Source organism: Gorilla gorilla, chromosome 17 (assembly GCF_029281585.2).
Source record: "Gorilla gorilla gorilla isolate KB3781 chromosome 17, NHGRI_mGorGor1-v2.1_pri, whole genome shotgun sequence".
Lineage (NCBI taxonomy): Eukaryota > Metazoa > Chordata > Mammalia > Primates > Hominidae > Gorilla > Gorilla gorilla.
The window spans coordinates 24,812,092-24,832,996 of NC_073241.2; positions in this window are offsets into that span (position 1 = coordinate 24,812,092).

Sequence of the window (20,905 nt, forward strand, 5' to 3'; positions counted from 1 at the left end):
CAGAGAGGCTGCACTGCCAGCACAGTAGTAGCGGATTTGGATTCAGGGAAGCAGAACTGCAGCCAGGGTGGGAAAGAGCTGCAGGTGGGGTGGGGCCCCCACATGGCACAGCCCCCCTCCCTGGAGGTCCATGCTGCATTTCCAGGACAGCAAGTCCCAGGGATGGATGGTGCCGGGTACCAAGGGCTAGAGGCATGGTCTGTCTGCATTTCCCACGTAAGTGTCTCGTAGTCACCAGCATTTGATGCGGTCAAGTCCCGCTGTCCTCTGTGCAGACTGGGAAGCCCTTGGTCACCCTGGGGGTGTTGGGGGACCCAGGCCAGGCTGCAGAAGCATAAGGACTTGAACCCGGGTCCTGAGTGACACCACCTTGGGTCCTCCTCCTTCTGCGTCTGTTCAGCTCCACCTTGATGCTGACTAGGCTGGGCCATGCGGAGAGGGTTAGGGGATAGAGATGGGAGCTGGGGAGCAGGGCTCCACTCTGGGAGGGGGGAAGCCTTGCCGGATCCAGGGCAGAGTTAAGCGGCCCCAGCTCTGCTTTCCCAGAGCTGCTGAGAACCTGGGGAATGGTGTGGAGGTTCCAGGGAGCCCTGCCCCTACCTGGCAACAGCAGTGCAGCAGGCACCAAGTTCTCCTGCACATTGCGACAGTGTGACCATGGGCTCTGGCAGGCGGTAGGTGGGGCCTTTGGACCTACCAGCAGTGAGGGAGTTAACACAGCAGCTGACTTCTCTAGGCAAAGAAAACTCCCCTCAGACGCTTTGCTGCCTGGCCTCCTGCCAGGAACAAGCAGGAGCTGAAAACTAGAAGTTGAGGCGTGAGTTTGGCCACTCCGTAGTGTGCACTTGGTGAGGGCAGCAGCTCACCACAGCTGCCAGCCATCTGTCCATTCACCCATCTGTCCATCTGGCAGCCCGCTGTTCAGACCTGTCTGTCTGTCCGCCCATCTGTAAGCCCATCTCTGTCCCATTGTCTATCTGACCATCTTTCTCTTACTGTCCTCTTTTTCTAGCTATCTGGCCTGTCTGTCGATCCATCTTCGTGTCTGTCTTAAGCCCCCACCTGTTTGTCCATCTGTCCAATTACCTGTGAGTCTATCTATGCATCTTCTTGTCCATTCATCTGCCCAACCATCTGTCCCTCCGTCTGCCCACCGGCCTCCCCTCTCCTTCTGGGCCGCAGAGCCATGGCCCAGGACTGCGGAGCCATGGTTGACCTGGTCCTGCTGGGGCTGGGGCTGGGGCTGGCGCTGGCTGTGATTGTGCTGGCTGTGTTCCTCTCTCGACACCTGGCCCCAAGTGGCCCCCAGGCCTTTGTCCATGCTGCTGTTGCTGCTGACTCCAAGGTCTGCTCAAATGTTGTACGGTGAGTGAGACGTGGGAGGAAGCTGGGTGGCCCTTGGCAGCCAGCCCCTCCTGGAGAAGGCGTGTGTGTGTGAGCATGTGTGTGTGTGTGTGTGATTATGTGTGAGTGTGAGTGTGTGTGGGTATATGTGTGAGTGTGTTTGTGGGGTGTGGGTGGGTGTGAATGTGTGTGATTGTGTTTGTGTATGTGTGAGTGTGTGGGTGTGTGTGGGTGTGAGTATATGTGAGTGTGAGTGTGTGGGGGTGTGGGTGGGTGTGAATATGTGTGATTGTGTTTTGCTGTGGGAGGGTGTGTGTGACTGTGAGTGTGTGAGTGTGAGTGTGTGGGTGTGTGGGTGTGTGTAAATGTGTGTGATTGTGTGTGTGAGTGTATGTGTGGGTGTTTGTGGGGGTGTGTGTGTGAGTGTGAGTATGGGGCTTGTGGGTATGTGTGAATGTCTGTGATTGTGTGTGGGTATGCGTATGTGTGGGTGTGTGTGCGTGTGTGTGTGTGCACGTGCACTGGCCCAGGAAGCAGGAGCTGTGTGTGTGGGCTTCAGCACCTGCAGGATTGAGCGCAAGGAGACAGCCTCAGGGCCCTTGCACAGAACAGGTGGCAGGGTGTGCCCGTGGGGCAGATGGGGACGTTGGGACAATGGTGGTGTGTGAGTCCATACCTGGCTCCAGGATTCAGGAGGCCCATTTGCATATCCCAGGTGGGAACCTGTCTGGCCCCGCCTGACCCTGCTGGCTGGTGCAGGCCCCTTCAGTGAGGCCAATTCTCCAAGGCTGGGGTCTTCTCCCAGGGTCATGGGTGAAGGGGTTTGGAGGCTCCCTGCGTGGTACTGGCCTGCTGGGGTACACACAATGCTGCCATAGCCAGTCTGCCCCAACACCCAGCCCGGGGCCACATCTCAGGTCTCTCAGTCCTGAGGAGCCCGGTGCCCCACCCCTCACATCCTCTCTTCCTGAGTCAGGGCCTGGGTCTCGTGAGCTGAGTGACTGATACTTGGTGTCCTGGATGAGGTCGTGATGGAGAGGGGCCACAGTGGGTGTTTCCTGATCCTCTTCCAGGACGGTGCTGCTGCCACTGCAGGGAGGACACATACAGGATGCCCCTTCCTGCCCCCTGCCTCCCATTGGGCCCACAAAAGCCAGGGCAAGCCTCCCCTCCCTGCTAGCCACCTGGTCTGCTTCCCAGAAATTCTGTCTTGCAGGCTGTTGGGAGGATCCCAGTACTTTGTAAACTAAAGCAAGGGAGGAGTGGTCATTCTCTCTCTTTGTTCATTTATTCACCTTTTCATTCATTACTTCTTCCCTCCATTCCCCCATCTGTCCATCCTTCCCTGTCCTGATTGCTCACGCCACCCCCCTAGCCCCTCCTGACCTGATCCTTTGGTTTCTCTTCAGGGCTTTCTGTCTCCTCCCACAGGGCTGAGAATGGCAGCTCAGGGGCAAGTGGGGGCTGCGGACTGCTTAGTCTCCCCAGTGGCTCTCAGGGGATTTGAGGGTTTGACGCCAGCTGCCACCCCGGGCTGTGCCCCTCCTCTGCTCAGGAGGACATACAGGGATGCGACACCCACTTAAACTCGAAGTTGCAAAGATGCAAATGAGACTGGGGTCTCAGGCACCAGAGACCACCCGTGGGCACGTGGCTTTTGGGAGTGGGGACCTGCTGCCACAGATCTCTGAAGAGTCTGGACCTGCTGGGTCTCACCGAGTGACTGTCTGGGGGTCTCCATAGCATGCCCTGCTGTGTGCCTGACGGTCACTGGTTGGGTAGGGGTCTCTACTCTAAAGCTCCCTCTGCCGGCATCCCCTCGAACTCTCCCTTGGTGAAGAGAGGATGTGGTTTGCCCCAGTGTTTTATCAAACAACTCTCTCCACTTCCAGTTTTAAGAAGCTGAGAGTGGAAGAGAGCCTGGGGCTGGCCCCAGCTGCTGCTGTGAAACAGGGGTCACTGGATGCTGGGACCCTGGCCGGGCTGGCTGGAGGCCTCAGGAAGAGGCCTGCTACAGCGTCATCCTGGCCAAGATTCCTCCCTGCAGAGGACCCTGGCCACACTGCCACAGGGTCTGCTGGGGCCACCAGAAGCCCATGCTCCTGCCTCCATCTCTCCCCTCTGTGCTCACCTCTCACCAGGAGGCCCTCCCAGAGTTCAGTGTCCTGCTTTTTTTTTTTTTTTTTTTGAGACGGTGTCTCACTCTGTCACCAGGCTGGAGTGCAGTGGCGTGATCTCAGCTCACTGAAACCTCTGATTCCTCAGTTCAAATGATTCTCCTGCCTCAGCCTCTTGAGTAGCTGGGACTACAGGTGCCAGCCACCATGCCCAGCTAATTTTTGTATTTTTAGTAGAGACGGGGTTTCACCATGTTGGCCAGATGTTCTCTATCTCTTGATTAGCCCGCCTTGGCCTCCCAAAGTGCTGGCATTACAGGAGTGAGTCATGGCGCCCGGCCTCATCTCCTACTCTTTCAGCACCAGGTTTTATTCTTAGGATTCTGCTACAGCCGGAGCCCCTGGGTGCGAGCTCCTAAGCTTTCTGTGAGTGTGGACCCAGCACCGTGCCTAGTAGACATACAAAAGGAGCATGGTGACAGTGAGGTCTGTCATCTCCAGCATAATGACTGCTTTGATCCTTGTGAAAAAGGTGATTTTTGGCTGGGTGTGGTGGCTCACACCTGTAATCCCAGCACTTTGGGAGGCCGAGGGGGTGGCTCACTTGAGGTCAGGAGTTGGAGACCAGCATGGGCAACATGGTGAAAACACGTCTCTACTAAAAATACAAAAATTAGCTGGGCATGGTAGCGGGTGCCTGTAATCCCAGCTACTTGGGAGGCTGAGACAGGAGAATCACTTGAACCCAGGAGGCAAAGTTTGCAGTAAGCCAAGATTGCACCACTGCACTCCAGCCTGGATGACAGAGCAAGACTTGGTCTCAAAAAAAAAAAAAAAAGAAAGAAAAGTTTATATTTTTGTTCTAATGGTTATCTTAATATCTTCATTCTATAATTATATGTTTTATATAATTATAATAGCTATATAAGATATAATACCCCTAGTATGTTGTTTTTTGGATATTCTACTCGTTCCTAACGGTTAATTTATGTGTCAACTTGGCTAAGCTATGGTGCCCCGTTGTTTGGTCAAATACTTGTCAATATCTTGCTGGGAGGTTATTTCATAGATGTGGTTAATACTGACAGTCAATTGACTTTAAGTAAAACAGATTACCCACCATAATATGGGTGGGCCACCTCCAATCAGTTGAAGGCCTTAAGAACAAAAACAGGTTTCCCAGAGAAGCAGGAATTCTGCTTCAAGACTGTAACACACAAACCCTGCCTGAGTTTCTGGCCTCCTGACTGCTCTACAGATGTGAGGTTCCAGACTTCGAGATCAACTCTTACCTGAATTTATAGCCTGCTGGCTTGCCCTACAGATTTTAAACTTGCTAGTCCCCACAATCATGTGAGCCAATTCCTAAATAAATCTCTCTCTATGTATAATCTATTGGTTTAGTTTCTCTGAAAAGCTTTCACATCCAGTTTCCTGGATGTTAAGAATTACTGAAACTAGCTAGTAACTTTTTTTTTTTTTGAGACAGAGTTTTGCTCTTGTTGCCCAGGCTGGAATGCAATGGCACAATCTCAGCTCACCGCAACCTCCACTTCCTGGGTCCAAGCAATTCTCCTCCCTCAGCCTCCTGAGTAGCTGGGATTACAGGCATGTGCCACCATGCTTGGCTAATTTTTGTATTTTTAGTAGAGACAGGGCTTCTCCATGTTGGTCAGGCTGGTCTTGAACTCCCAACCTCAGGTGATCCACCGCCTTGGCCTCACAAAGTGCTGGAATTACAGGCATGAGCCACTGCTCCTGGCTTCCAGTAAATTCTTCTTTTCCGTGATGTGTCTCTTACCTCTAATAATACTTTTCTTCTTAAAGTCTACTTCATTAAAAATAGTTATGCTGGGCATGGTGGCTCATGGCTGTAATCTTGGCACTTTGTTGGAGTTCGAGGTGGGTGGATCACTGAAGCCCAGGAGTTCAAGACCAACCTGAGCAACATGGCGAGACCCTGCCTCTACAAAAAAATATGAAAATTAGCTGGGTGTGGCTAATATAATTCTAAGTTGGCACACTTGTAGTCCCAGCTACTTGGGATGCTGAGGTGGGAGAATCGCTTGAGCCTAGAAGGGAGAGATTGCTGTAAGCCAAGATCACATCACTGCACTCCAGCCTGGGAGACAGAGTGAGGCGCTATCTCCAAAAAAAAAAAAAAGTTATACAGCTTTCTTGGTTAGTGCATGCATGACATATTTTTCATTATTTTCCACCTCTCTGTATCCTTATATAAAAGGCATTAGTTGGGTTTTACTTTATTTTCAATTATTTTAATTTTTATTGTCCTTTTAAATGTAACTAATGATTTATTTGAGTTGAAACCCACCACCAATTTGTTTTCCATGCCTATTCTATTTCTTCTTATCTCCTCTCACATCTTGTTTTGGATTTATTATTTTTATTATTTAATTTCCTCCTTCTCTATTAGTTTCATAACTGTGCAGTCTTAGAGTTATTTTAAAAGATGACTGGATTATTTTAGAGCTTACAACATGCATCCTTCACTTATCGAAGTCTAACATGAGCTAGTACTTTTTGTTGTTGTTGTTGAGATAGAGAGAGTCTTCCTCTGCTGCCCAGGCTGGAGTGCAGTGAAGCAATCTTGGTTCACTGCAACCTCCACTTCTTGGGTTCAAGCAATTCTCCTGCCTTAGTCACCTGAGTAGCTGGGACCACAGGTGTGCACCACTATGCCCGGCCAATTTTTGTATTCTTTTTTAGTAGAGACAGGGTTTCACCATGTTGGCCAGGCTGGTCTTGAACTCTTGACCTTAAGAGATCTGCCTACCTCGGCATCCTAAAGTGTTGGGATTACAGGCATGAGCCACCGCGCCCAGCCTATGAGTTAGTACTTCTATCCTCTTCCTAGTCAGTACAAGAACCTTGGAACAGGAACTAAATTTACCCCCAGTGACTTATATGCTAATATTTTTGTGTATTTTAAATATGTGTGTGTGCATAGATGTACCTGTGTGTTTTTTGTGTTTTTATTCTTATTTGTGTTGAGAGTGTAGAGCTATGTAAGAGTAAAGAGAATTGTGTAATGAAGCCCCACGTATCCATTCAATTTCAACAACAATCTTATGGCCAAGCTAATTTCATGTATACTCTTTCCTGCTTCCCTCTACCCCACATTATTTCAGTGCAAATCCCAGATATATAACTGTACCCATACATATTTCAGTATGTTTTACTTATTTTAACCCCCACAAGATATCATTTTCTATACTACTGTCATTTTATACCAATAACATTCATTTAGATTTACCCACACGTTTACCCTACCCTCCGGGTCCTGTTTCAAAATCAAACCCATGCTCACAGGCCAATTTCTTTTTCTTTTAGAGACAGGGTCTCACTTTGTCACCCAAGCTGGAGTGCAGTGGTGTGATTATAGCTCAATGCAGCCTCCAATTCCTGGACTCAAGGGACCCTCCTGCCTCAGCCTGCCAAGTAGCTTGGACTATAGCTGTGTGTTTTATTATTATTTTGTAGACATGGGGTCGGGCTATGTTGTCCAGGCTACTCTCAAAATTCCCGGTCTTGAGCAATCCTCCTGCCTCAGTCTCTCAAAGGTTGGGATTACAGGTGTGAGGCAAGGCACCCAGCTCAGCCACAGAGCCCTGTTGCATCTCTCTTACTAGGAGCAAGAGCTGACTGCCCCCTCATCCCCATTCCAGAGTGTTGGGGCTGTGTTCAGCTGAGGCCAGGTCACTGGCATGGCCCAGGGAGTGGGATCATTCACTGCTGCCCCAAATGTGAGATCGTTCCACCTTGACAAGACTTCCTCATCCAATCCCTTTACTTGACAGCTGGGGAAACCAAAGCGCACAGAGCACCCCCAGCTCACTCGGGGTCTCAGAGCTGATCCATGAGCAGAGGCCGAGATCCTGGGATCTTGTCCCCCAGCCACCCCGCAAGCTTACTCCCTTTCTGCTGGAAGAGATGGGGCTGGACCTCGACCAGCAGCCCTGGCCTGGACATGACTGTGCTCACGCAGGTATTGAGGCCGAGATGCCCCGGCATCATATTTCTTTCTCTTTTTTTTCTTTTTTTTTTTTTTTTGAGACAGTGTCTCTGTCACTCAAGCTGGAGTGCAGTGGCATGATATTGGCTCACTGCAACCTCTGCCTCCTGGTTAAAGTGATTCTCCTGCCTCAGTCTTCCAAGTAGCTGGGCCTACAGGCTTGTACCACCACGCCTGACTAATTTTTGTATTTTTACTAGAGACGGGGTTTCCCCACGTTGGCCAGGCTCATGTCGAACTCCTGACCTCAGGTGATCCACCTGCCTTGGCCTCCCAAAGTGCTAGGATTACAGGCATGAGCCATGGCGTCACTTAAATGTAGTGAGAGGCCGGGCAAGGGGCTCATGCCTGTAACTCCAGTACTTAGAGAGAACGAGGCTTTCCGATCACCTAAGGTCAGGAGTTTGAGACCAGCCTGGCCAACATGGTGAAACCGTGTCTCTACAAAAAAATAGAAAAAACAAATACCTGCGTGGTGGTGAGTATCTGTAGTCCTAGTTACTCAGGAGGCTGAGGCATGAGAATCGCTTAAACCTCGGAGGTGGAAGCTGCAGTGAGCTGAGATGGCGCCACTGCACTCCAGCCTTGGTGACAGAACAAGACTTTGTCTCTAAATAATTAAATAAATAAATATGGCTGAGCATGGTGCCTTAGGCCTGTAATCCCAACACTTTAGGAGGCTGAGGCAGGTGGTTCATGAGGTCAGGAGCCCGAGACCAGCCTGGCCAAGATGGTGAAACACCAGGGGATCCTGTGCGAAGCACCATGGCTTCAGCTGGGGTGGGAGGAATGGGTGGGCCTCTCTCTAATGACTTATCCTGGTGTTTGTGTTTCTAAAGATTTGATTGTGGAGAGCATATCCGATGATGGGGATTTGTAGGTAGGTAACTACTTTCCACGTAAGATCCAATGGGAGAGAGTTCCCAGGGGCCTTCGGGGTATCCATGCTGCTTGGGAGGTTAAGGGAGGGGGCATGAAATCAAAACGAAACAGGAAATAGGTGTCATACTGTATTTGGTCTTTTCCAGGTTTATTGGCATAATAGTTAGAACTGTCTCTCTGGGCCATGAGGGTGATGTGTTATTTGAAGGTGGTCTTTCCCAGAACACCTGGCCTTTTCTTTTCTGCCTCTGCCAAACATCACAGCCTTTGGGTTGGATTAGTCAGCACCCCTTGGGATTGTGCACAAAAGGTTTGGGGTTGCATCGAGTGTCACCTGTGGTGAACAGAATCTGAGGGACACAACTCTCTCACAGGCACTTCCTTCAACCTGGAGACAGAGTTCTCCTGGTGTGTGCCCAGGGGTAGAGGAGAAATTGACAGTCGGCCTCTGAACTTTCAGGACTTTAAAAAGCACTCATGTTTCCATCCTCACTGTTGACTCCCGGCTTAAAGGGATCTCCTGGGGTGAGTGAGGAGGCGGGATCGGACCCTGGCAGTCTGACGGCAGCACCTGTGTTCCTCTGCACTGGGCCGTGGATGACATTGCACACCTTCGTGAGAATCAGGAATTGAGGCTAACCACATCTGAAATTGAGATGGGCCTTGAGTCATATAAATAGTTTGGAAAAGATGCATTTTACTACGCTGTTGAAAGAAACCACTTATTTCTCACGCCAGCAGGATAAATGGTTTTCAGTATCCACTTAACTGCTCATTGACTCTTACTGTAGATGAGGAGGTGGCCAGCAGCCCCTGCCCTCCCCCAGTTGTAGGCCCAAGGTAACCAGCAATTGACTGGATATAATGGAAGAGTGGTGCATTCGGAGGTATCTGTATTAATGGGACCCACATGATATGGATGAGAGCTATTAGGGTGAGAAAAAGCCTGGGAGCACAATGAAATATTTAAATATTAAACAAAACATTGTTGAAATCTCCATTGTACTTTAGTACTTGAAGTCATTCTTGTGGTCATCACTGCCTTTCCCAAGCATAACAAGCTACTTCATATCACATAGACCCGTGCCATGAGGAATGATGATGTTTGTAAAATGCCAATAAAACAATTGCCTATATAAGCCACAATGTTTCATCCATATATTTCAATTTCCATGTGTAAGTATAGTTCAAATTTCAGAAATTTATTATTATCTAATAGAATATGCATGGTATATCAATGAGCAATTATCATACTGTTTCTATTAACAATTATTTGTATGATGAAAAAAGCAGACTCCCATTCTTGGATTTTTCTGTTTGCACACATTAGCATGACAGCCCCATTTCCACCTGACACGTGCCAGCAAGAGGCCAGGAACAGAGGCTTTTCTTATTAACTAAGATTTCTAAATGTATTACGTATTCACATTTAGAAACTCTAAATATCATAAAAGGTTAGCAAGGAAGTTTCCCTTCCACTCTGAACTTCCAAACACCAAGTCAACATTTTTGTTTGCCTATCATCCCTGCAATCTATGTGCAAATAGAAACATGCACCTGGAATGCATGCTGATGTGTGATCGTGTTTACAAGAAGTCCTCTGCGCCTCTGCATATATCACTGGGCAATGCACCTTAGTTATCATTCCACATTTCAAATGTAAATCCATTGTATTGTTTCAGAGCTATAAATTACTGCACCCTATGACTATTCCCGAAATTACTTAAGCACCCCGCTATGGGTATCCATTCGTTCTGTTTCCAGTCTTGCTCTTATAACCAATGCTGTAGTGAACAGCACTGTGTTAAGAAGTGGTGAACGTGGGCATCTTTGTCTTGTTCCCGTCCTCAGGGGGAATGCTTTCAACTCTCCCCCATTCAGGAAAATGTTGGCTGTGGGTTTGTCATAGATAACTTTTATTATGTCCATTCTATGCTGATATTGATGAACAGTTTTAATCATAAAGAAATGCTGGATTTTGTCAAAGGCTTTTTCTGCATCTATTCAGATTATCATGTGATTTTTGTTTTTAGTTTTATTTATGTGACGTATCACATTTATTGACTTGCCTATGTTAAACCATTCCTGCATCCCTAGTATGAAACCCACTTGAATCATGGTGGATTATCTTTTTGATATGCTGTTGGATTCAGTTAGCTTGGTTGTAGCATTTCTTATTATTCCATCTGTGGAATGTATTGGTTTAAATAATGAAAACATGTTCTATCCCCACTGCTTAGCACTTTGTGTTTAATAGCCTTCCCAACAGAGTAACATAAAAGCAGGAGCCCTGCTAGTCTCCCCTTAACCCGGAATCCCCCCTTCTCCACAGCTCGCTCATTGGACAGGATAGACTGGGAGCCCAGGCCTCAAGGTAAGGACGTGCTCTGTCACCTAGAGGTGCAGTGCTTGGGAAGGCCAACCTTGGAGGGTTGCCTGCCAGCTTTACAGTGACAGAGGTGTTGGGAGGGACTGATCACCAATGCATAAGGCTGTGCTTTGTTGGTGACATAAAGGATTGTTTCACAGATTGTTGGGGAGGGACAATCCCAAGGCCTCCCCCGGCCCTGGTGCTGGCTGTGCACAAAGGCAATAAGAGAGGGATGCTGGTAAGGGCTGACCTGTTGCTGTGCTGGGGAGGAAGGTGCTGGGCTGAAATTCGGGAGGCTGAGGATGCAGCAGTCCCATAGGAGGTACATGACCTTCAGGATACATTTTCTTCATTGATGATCAATGGAAATGAGAAATCACTGACTATTTTTTCTATCATTGGAATCTACTCTCTACTGCTCATGCTGTTCCTGTCTTTTGGGGAAGATGGAGGATTAATCAGTGTGCGCAGCACTGAGTGGAAGGAAGGAGAACTGTGACAAAAGTTAAGGAAGGATGAGAGATGGGAGGGCCCTTCACCCAGCTGCTTGCAGAGTCCTCCTGAGGAGGAAAGCCCCATGGCTCCCTGGTGAAGGAGCAGTGAGGGATGCGTGACTCCCACAGTGAAGTTTGCAGTATATCTGAGGACACCCAGGCTGGTCCATGAGGAGCCAGTGGCAGAGTGAGAAGCAGAAAGGCCAGGAGGGTGGCTGGAGGCCAGACTCTGAGTCATTCTCCATGTGATGGAAACAGCCAGAGCCCAGTGGGCTTGGAGGTACAGGATGCGGTGGCTGATGACAGAACAATGTGGAGAGAGGCGTCATTTGTCAAATCCTTACTTTGTTCTGGGCATTGTGCTAAAAATTCTGATGGCTCATCCCATTTACGGGCTGAAAGTTGCAGAGGTTTAGGAAGCTCGCCCACGATACTGGAGCCCCCATCTCCTACCCTAGTGCTGTCCACCTTCTCACCCAGCCACCACTTGTTTCAGGGGAACACACAGAAGTGGTAACCTCTTATGGATAGGCAAGTAAATTCTGATGTTTTTGTTATTCACAGAAAACCACTGGCTTGTGTGAGGTGGGAAGGTGAAATACCAGAAGTATTTCATCTAGTTATTTCTACCTACGCAACTCCTATAGTATTGAAATGCATAGGTTAGCATTTTTGGCCAATTTACTCTGCATTCTGGGTTAAAGGCTTTTATTTATTTATTTATTTATTTATTTATTTATTTATTTATTTATTTATTTATTTTTGAGATGGAGTTTCGCTCTTGTTGCCCAAGCTGGAGTGCAATGGTGCAATCCTGGTTCACTGCAACCTCCGCCTCCAAGGTTCAAACGATTCTCCTGTCTCAGCCTCCCAAGTAGCTGAGATTATAGGCATGTGCCACCACACTGGGCTTTTTTTTTGTATTTTTAGTAGAAATGAGATTTCACCATGTTGGTCAGGCTGGTTTCGAACTCCTGACCTCAGGTGATCTGCCCTCCTCGGCCTCCCAATGTGTTGGGATTACAGGTGTGAGCCACCACGCCCGCCCTAAAGTCTTTTAAAATTCACTTGTATAAGTTGACTTAGTTTTCTTTAACCTTGTAGAAAAATACAAAAATGGCAAACTCTTTTATCACACAAATAATGTCTTTTTAATGGAGTGATTTTTTTCTAATCGAGGTATTATGTACTTTTCATTTACTAATTATTGTTTACATTTGAAGTGCTTTATGAATTAATATTTAATTGCACAGATGAAGATTACTAGTTATAGGCATTTTACTAACCAATACTCATTAAGCATAGCGTGGATTCATATGACATCAAGGAGCTATTTTATTTGGTAAAATGAAAAAGCACAAGAATGAACGAATGCAAGAACTGAAACAGTGGAGACACCTAGAATGACTTGTCTAAGATCTAAATCATTTTGTCGTCTTCCCAGCATACTTATTATCCTGATCATTGTCATCAGCATTGTTTGGGTCCTTTTAGCACAGATTTCTCAAAAGGGGTAACTCCATAACTGTTGGAAGCTTACGAATTCATATAATTTTTAAGAGGTCAATTTGGAAGTACCTATCTATTTTAAAATTCCAGTAACCTGGGAATTTCATCCCATGTCTAGAGTCTTTTATGTAAAATATTTCCACAATTAGGAGAAATATGTGCATGGGGATTTTCTATGTAGTGGTGTTTTGATAGAATAGAAAATTGGGATAAACCAAATTTCCATCATGAAGGAAATAGTAATATGCTGAATAATAATACAGCGAATATTATGCAGGCTTTAAACATCAAAAAAGAATTCAACTTCTGACTTCCGATGATGGTGTTGAAGCAGGTCACTGCTGGTTAACATTTGATTTTCTCGTTAGCGACGCCGTGGAGGGCGTCCTCATTAGCGATGCCGTGGACGGCGTCCTCGTTAGCGATGCCGTGGACGGCAACCTCGTTGCCCATGCCCTTGGTGGCGTCCCCGTCGGCGATGCCCTGGGCGGCGTCCCCGTCGGCGATGCCCTGGGCGGCGACCCCGTCGGCGATGCCCTGGGCGGCGTCCTCATTGGCGATGCCCTGGACGGCATCCTCGTTATCGATGCCGTGGAATCCATCTTCATTAGTGATGTCCTGGACAGCATCCCAGTTGGCGATGCCCTGGGCGGCGTCCTCGTTAGCGATGCCGTGGACGGCATCATCGAGAGCAATGCCCTGGATGGCGTCCCCGTCGGCGATGCCCTGGACGGCAACCCCGTCGGCGATGCCCTGGACAGTGTCCCCGTCAGTGATGCCGTGGAAGGTGACCTCGTCGGCGAAGCCGTGGACGGCGTCCCAGTTGGCGATGCCCTGGACGGCGTCCCAGGTGGCGATGCCCTGGACGGCGTCCTCATTGTCGATGCCCTGGACGGCTTCCTCGTTATTGATGCCGTGGAATCCATCTTCATTAGCGATGTCCTGGACAGCATCCCAGTTGGCGATGCCCTGGGCGGCGTCCCCGTCGGCGATGCCGTGGAAGACGACCTTGTCGGCAAAGCCGTGGACGGCGTCCCAGTTGGCGATGCCCTGGACGGCATCCTCGTTATCGATGCTGTGGAATCCATCTTCGTTAGCGACGCCCTGGACGGCATCGTTGTTAGCGACGCCCTGGACGGCGTCCTCGTTAGCAATGCCCTGAATGGCGGCATTGTTAGGGATGCCGTGGACGGCCTCCTCGTTAGCGATGCCCTGGGCGGCACCCTCGTTAGCAATGCCCTGGGCGGCGTCCTTGTTTGCGAAGCCCTGGGCGGCATCCTCTTTAGTGATGCCACGGATGGGGTCCTCGTCAGCGATGAGCTGGACTGCATCCTCGTCAGCGATGCCCTGGACGTTGTCCTCGTCAGCGATGCCCTGGACAGTGACACCGTCAGCGATGCCATGGATGACGTCCCCTTCAGCGATGTCCTGGGTGGCATCCCCGTCAGCGATGCCCTTGATGGCGTCCCCGTCAGCGAAGCCGTGGACGGCGTCCCAGTCAGCGAGGCCCTGTACGGTGTCCCAGTCATCGAGGCCCTGGACGGTGTCCCAGTCAGTGAATCCCTGGATGGCGTCCCAGTCAGTGATGACGTGGATGGCGTCCTCGTCAGCGATGCCCTGGACAGTGACACCGTCAGCGATGCCATGGACGACGTCCCCTTCAGCGATGCCCTGGGCGGCGTCCCCATCAGCGATGCCCTTGATGGCGTCCCCGTCAGCAAAGCCATGGACGGCGTCCCAGTCAGCGAGGCCCTGGACGGCGTCCCAGTCAGCGAGGCCCTGGACGGCGTCCCAGTCAGCGAGGCCCTGGACGGCGTCCCAGTCAGTGAATCCCTGGATGGCATCCCAGTCAGTGATGACGTGGATGGCTTCCTCGTCGGCGATGCCCTGGATGGCGTCCTCGTCAGCGATGCCCTGGACAGTGACACCATCAGCGATGCCATGGACGACGTCCCCTTCAGCGATGCCCTGGGCGGCGTCCCCATCAGCGATGCCCTTGATGGCGTCCCAGTCAGCGAGGCCTTGGACGGCGTCCCAGTCAGCGAGGCCCTGGACGGCGTCCCAGTCAGTGAATCCCTGGATGGCGTCCCAGTCAGTGATGCCGTGGATGGCGTCCTGGTTGGCGATGCCCTGGACGGTGTCCTCGTCGGTGATGCCGTGGACGGCGTCGTTGGGGGTGCCCTGGACGGCATCCTCGTCAGCGGTGCCATGGACGGTGTCCTTGTCAGCGGTGCCGTGGATGGCGACCTCGTCGGCGGTGCCGTGGAAGGTGTCCTCGTTGGCGGTGTCGTGGACGGCGTCCTCGTTCGTGATGTCGTGGATGGTGTCCCCATGGGGAGCTTGAAGAACACAGAATAAAGGTCAGTTCCCTGGTGGTGGAGACTGTGAATCACCCAGGGGGTTGCTTGGTGTGGTGCATGGAGTTGGCTTATCACAGCATGGGCCAAGCTGATGCTGGGACATACTCCCAGGTGGACCTGCACTAGTGAAGCTAAGGGATATGTCTCAGAACACTTTCTGCAGTCGGAATCAGTTTCCAGGTTCAGGTATGCATTATCCGGTGAAGTGGGGAAATATAAAAACTAGAAATTGACAAATTCATGAAAAGCCTTCCATGAGTGCAAGTGTGATTTTTTTATCCACTTTACATTCAGTATGCATTCACACATACAAAATATTTTTACAAGAAATCAGAAATTTTAATTTTTGTCAGTTATGTTAAATCTAACTTAGCTGCCGACATAAAGATTCTCATTTACTTGGTCTCGAGAAAATGTAGCACATAGTAAGTAGACCAAAATGTTTATTAAATGAAAACACAGAGCAGAGATAGGGGGGCTGCTAGGCAGACTGGGTTGCACCTGATTACCTGGATGATAATAAACTGCACAAAACCTCGGTCAAATTAATATTGAAACTGCCTTTTGCTTGGGCTCGTTTCCCTTGCGGAAGAAGGATGACCAAGAAGATGAACAGGAAAGAAATGAGAAACCGAGGCCTTTGCTTAGTAGCTAAAGGCCACCTTCTGTAACACGAAATAGTCTACAAGTGGCCTTGAACTCTGCCGTGATTCAGTGACAGAGTTCCCTCATGTCTTCTACCCAGGTTGAAGTCCAGCAAAATTGCGACTGTCCTCTTTACAACTTGTGAGACCACACTGCTTCTGCATTTGCCTGTTGTATGAGATTTACACTTGTTTTAAGGCAACATTTTGTTTCAGTTGGGCTGGTGGCCATACCCAGCACTAGCCAGTCAATAGTGAGATGGCTCCTCATGGAGGAGGCTTGGCTTGATGCTGAGGGTCTTTAACCCACATATACAAGAGAGTTGCCACTAAGGGATGGAAGCCAGGCTAATAATCAAGTGCTACACAGAGTTTCTATCTGTCCCTCCTCACCATTTTTGGCTGGCAGGATTTGAGCATTTTAGGGCTTGGGAAGATAGTATTACTAAATCTACTAAAATACATCACCCATCCTTATAGACTTTGGCCAGTTGCTGAGCAAATTAACTTCACAACTGAAGTGGGCCACACTGGCCTTTGTGGTCCCCCACTCCTCTTAGAATTTGTGTGCGTGGGGCCTACTGGAGGGTGGGAGGTGGGAGGAGGGGGAGGATCAGGAAAAATAACTGATATTAGGCCAATGTATGGGTGATGCAATAATCTGTACAACAAACTCTCATGACACACATTTCTATATGTAGCAAACCTGCACATCCTGCACATGTACTCCTGAACTTAAAAGTTAAAAAAAAAAAAAAAAAGATCTGTGAGCTGAGCCAAACACCTGGGGATCTTTGTGCTTTTGACACACTGATGACTATGCCTGTCCGTGGGGAGATGAGCCTATAACTGCCCTGGGTTGTGTGACCACGGAGGCCACTTTATGATGATGGGCAGTGTCTGGGGCCTTTTGGGCTCGTTGCTTTTGGGTTTATACATGAATGCTGGACTCCCTGTGTGGTGGTGAACACCCCATGACTAAGTGCATGTCAGTGTCAGCACTGGCCCACACTCCTGGGTTCGTGTTTTCACTTTTTCATTCAGGACCTCAGGAGCTGGGGCCACTCCCTTGGCCCTTCAGGTTCTCCACCTGAGCAGTCGGGATAATAAGGCAGACCCGGGGATGGCTCTGGTGAGGGTGGAGGAGTCACTGTACAGAGAGAGTAGAGCGGGGGTGGATTTTATTGTTAGAAGTGGACACTGGTGATTGGGTTGTATAAGTGGGAAATCTCTCCTGAGAAAACACACAGCCTCACCTGTACAGAAACACACACATTCACACCACACGAGGCAGCCTCACACAAGACACCACCAATCCTCAAGCACCCAACTCAGCACCACCCAAAAGGGAGCACAGCTGCTTCCTCAAAATTTGGCCATAATTTTTCCCTGGGGAATTCATGTTTTAAAAAAACACTTCCCCTATACTTATTCCTATCACAATCCCAGGATCAGGGTGGCTCTTCACATTGAAACCAGGCAAGGATGCCACACGTTTCTTGGCATCCAGATTGTTTTCTTGGCAAGTGATCCCAGAATACTTACTAGATTCACGCCTCAGAGGGGCCACCTGCACCACCTGCACCACCTGCAATACAGAAACAGAACTTTTTGAGGGGTATGTCATGTTGTGCATTATTTGCACAAGGCTCTGTTTCTCTCAATGAATACTGAAAACTTGATCAGAAAGTGTAGTCAACTTCAAGGCCTCCAAGACAAGGGTAGGATACACACTGGAAAAGACATCAGCTTCTGGATGGTGTATCTCTCAGGTCCACGTAGGTTGGCAAGTGCAAAATACTGAATCCAAGGAGTAGACATTGCTTCCAAGGACAAGGATCCCAAGGATACAGTCTACAACCTGAAGCCGTCATAGCTAAATGCCATTTTGGATTACATATCAGTTGCTAAGAGTCACTTCTTCCTCCCCCTCAGAAAACTGCATTGAATACCTGTCATGGACATTGTCATTTTCTCACATGTAAAGTCAGTTGAAAAAGAAAGACACCAAGAAAGGAACATTTCTATTTCAGAGAAAGCAAGGCAACCTTACCCTCGCATTGACTGGCCTCTCTCCATCTCCTCTGTCCTTGTGAACTAGAGACTCCTCAGAGGCTAGGAGGACACACAGCAACAGTTAGTCATAGATGCTTTTGTTCATGAGTTATTCAGGGAGCTCTGCTTAATGTGGACAACAGGACAGTGTGTGTGGATGTGTTTCATTAAAAGCACAGCTTGAGCTCCTGCCAGAAAATCTTCCCTCGTGGAAAGACAGGCAGGAACGAGGAGCTAAGGAGCAAGAAACAGAGTCCCTGGCATTTTGCTGATGGCAACTTAAGGCAATGGGAATGAGTCAGTCTACAAATGGTACTGAAGCACATGCTATAGTTTGATGAGAGTCCCACTGCTTACACTGTGAGGTTTGAAACCCAGTTAAATGGTTTTCTAAACCCTGTAAAAACAATATTAGCTTGCAGGATTTATGTCCCAAGACTAATTTTACCTCTGAGGATCCACAGTGGCTGTCACTGTAGTTATTATGTGTTTTAGCATTTTGCACTTGAATAAAAGCAAAGTTTAATAGACAGATTGGATTCAATTCTAGGCAAAACAGTCTATGGTATTTATTCACTAATCCTTTGTTATAACTGCTGATGGGAGAATTAGAAGTACTGAAATTATATCCTTTAAAATTAATTAAAGCATAATTATTAATCACACAATATTTTTTCATCCAGGCCTCCTTTTCTTTGTCATGCATGCATATTAATTGAGGATGGAGAATATCTACACTTGTTCAGGCCAGCCAACATACGACAGTTTACTTCAAGAGAGGAGACATGGGTTGAATGCTGGTATCTTTTAATTCTTCAGCACAAACAGTTGCAACAAGTGTGGTGAACTAATCACCAGATGGCCCTTTGCTGCCTTATTTGTCATTGTGCCTTACATGTAGCTTGCAGGATTTGATTACGCTTATGTTTTGTGGTGATCATACTTTCAACTATTCCTAAAATACTGCTTCAGTCTTATCTGTTTGGGGTCAACTGCTGAGGATTTCTTACAAATTAATGAAGTTTGTGAATCTAAAGTTCTACACAAAGGGGGAAATATTTGCAAATCATTTATCTTGTAAGAGACTAAAATTTAGAATATATTTTAAATATATTTAAGATATATTCAAACATCTACAACAACAAACTAACTAAATAAAAATCAGACAACTTTTTAAAAATGGGCAAAAGACTTCAACACTTTATGTACAGTATATGATACATATTTGCTGTACTTTTGTATTTTATGTACAGTATACGATACATATTTGGTGTACTTTGATATTTTATGTACACAATAAAATATATATCTTGTGTACTGTGGTATTTTAGGTATGGCATATAATATATATATGGTGAACACTGATATTTTATGTACAGTACATAATATACGTTTGGTGTACTTTGACATTTTATGTACAGAATATAATATATATTTTGTGTACTTTAATAGTTTATGTACAGTATATAATAAATATTTGGTGTACTTTGATATTTTATGTACAGTATATAATATATAATTGGTGTACTTTGATATTTTATGTTCAGTATATAATATATATTTGCTGTACCTTGATATTTTTTGTAGCGTATATAATGTCTGTTTGGTATACTTTGATATTTTATGTACAGTATATAATACATATTTGGGGTACTTTGATATTTTATTTAGAGTATATAACATAAGTTTTTTGTACTTTGATATATTAGGAACAGTATATAATACATATTTGGTGTACTTTGATATTTTATATACAGTACATGATTGATATCTGGTGTAATTTGATATTTTAGGTATAGTATATGATACATATCATGTGTAATTTGATATTACATATTCAGTGTATGATATATATTTTGAGTACTTTGATAATTTATGTGCAGTATATAATATATGTTTTGTGTACTTTGATATTTTATGTACAGTATATGATACATCTTTTGTGCATTTTGATATTTTATCTACAGCTTATCGTACATATTGCGTGTACTTTCATATTTTATGTATAGAATATAATATATATTTTGTGTGCTTTGATATTTTATGTAGAGTATATAACATATATTTGGTGTGCTTTCATGTTTTATGAACAGTATATGATATATATTTGGTGTGCTTTGATATTTTTTGTAGAATACATGATATATATTTGCTGTGCTTTGATATTTTATGTACAGTATATGAGATATATTTGGTGTGTTTTTATATTTTATGTACTGTATATGATACATATTTGGTTTGCTTTGATATTTTATATACAGTATATGATACACGTTAGGTGTGCTTTGAAATTTTATATACCGTATATGATACATTTGGTTGTACCTTGATATTTTATGCACAGTACATGATAAATATTTTGTGTACTTTGATATTTTTTGTACAGTAAATGATACATATTTGGTGTACTTTGCTATTTTATGTACAGTGTACGTTTCATATTTGGTGTACTTTGAGGTTGTATGCAGAGAAAATGATACATATTTTGTGTAATTTTATATTTTATGTAAAGTATATGATACAAGTTTGGTGTACTTTGATATTTTATGTACAGTATATGATACAAACTTGGTGTACTTTGGTATTTTATCTACAGTATAAAATATATATTTGGTGTATTTTGATATTTTATGTCCAGTATATGATACATATCTGGTGTACTTTGATATTTTATGTACAGTATATAATACATATTTGGGGTACTTTGATATTTTATGTACGAAAGGTAATACATATTTGGGATAGTTTGATATTTTTTGTATAGTATATAATACAAATTTTGGTGTACTTTGATATTTATTGTATTGTATATGATACATATTTGGTGGAATTTGGTATTTTATATACAGTATATGATACATATTTGGTGTACATTGATATTTTATGTACGGAATGTAATACATATTTGGTGTAATTTCATATTTTATGTACAGTATATAATACATATTCGGTGTATTTTGATATCTTATGTACAGTATATAATACATATTCAGTGTACTTTGATATTTAATGTACAGTATAAAATACATATTCGGTGTACTTTGGTATTTTATGTTCAGTATATTATATATAATCCGTCTACTTTGATATTTTATA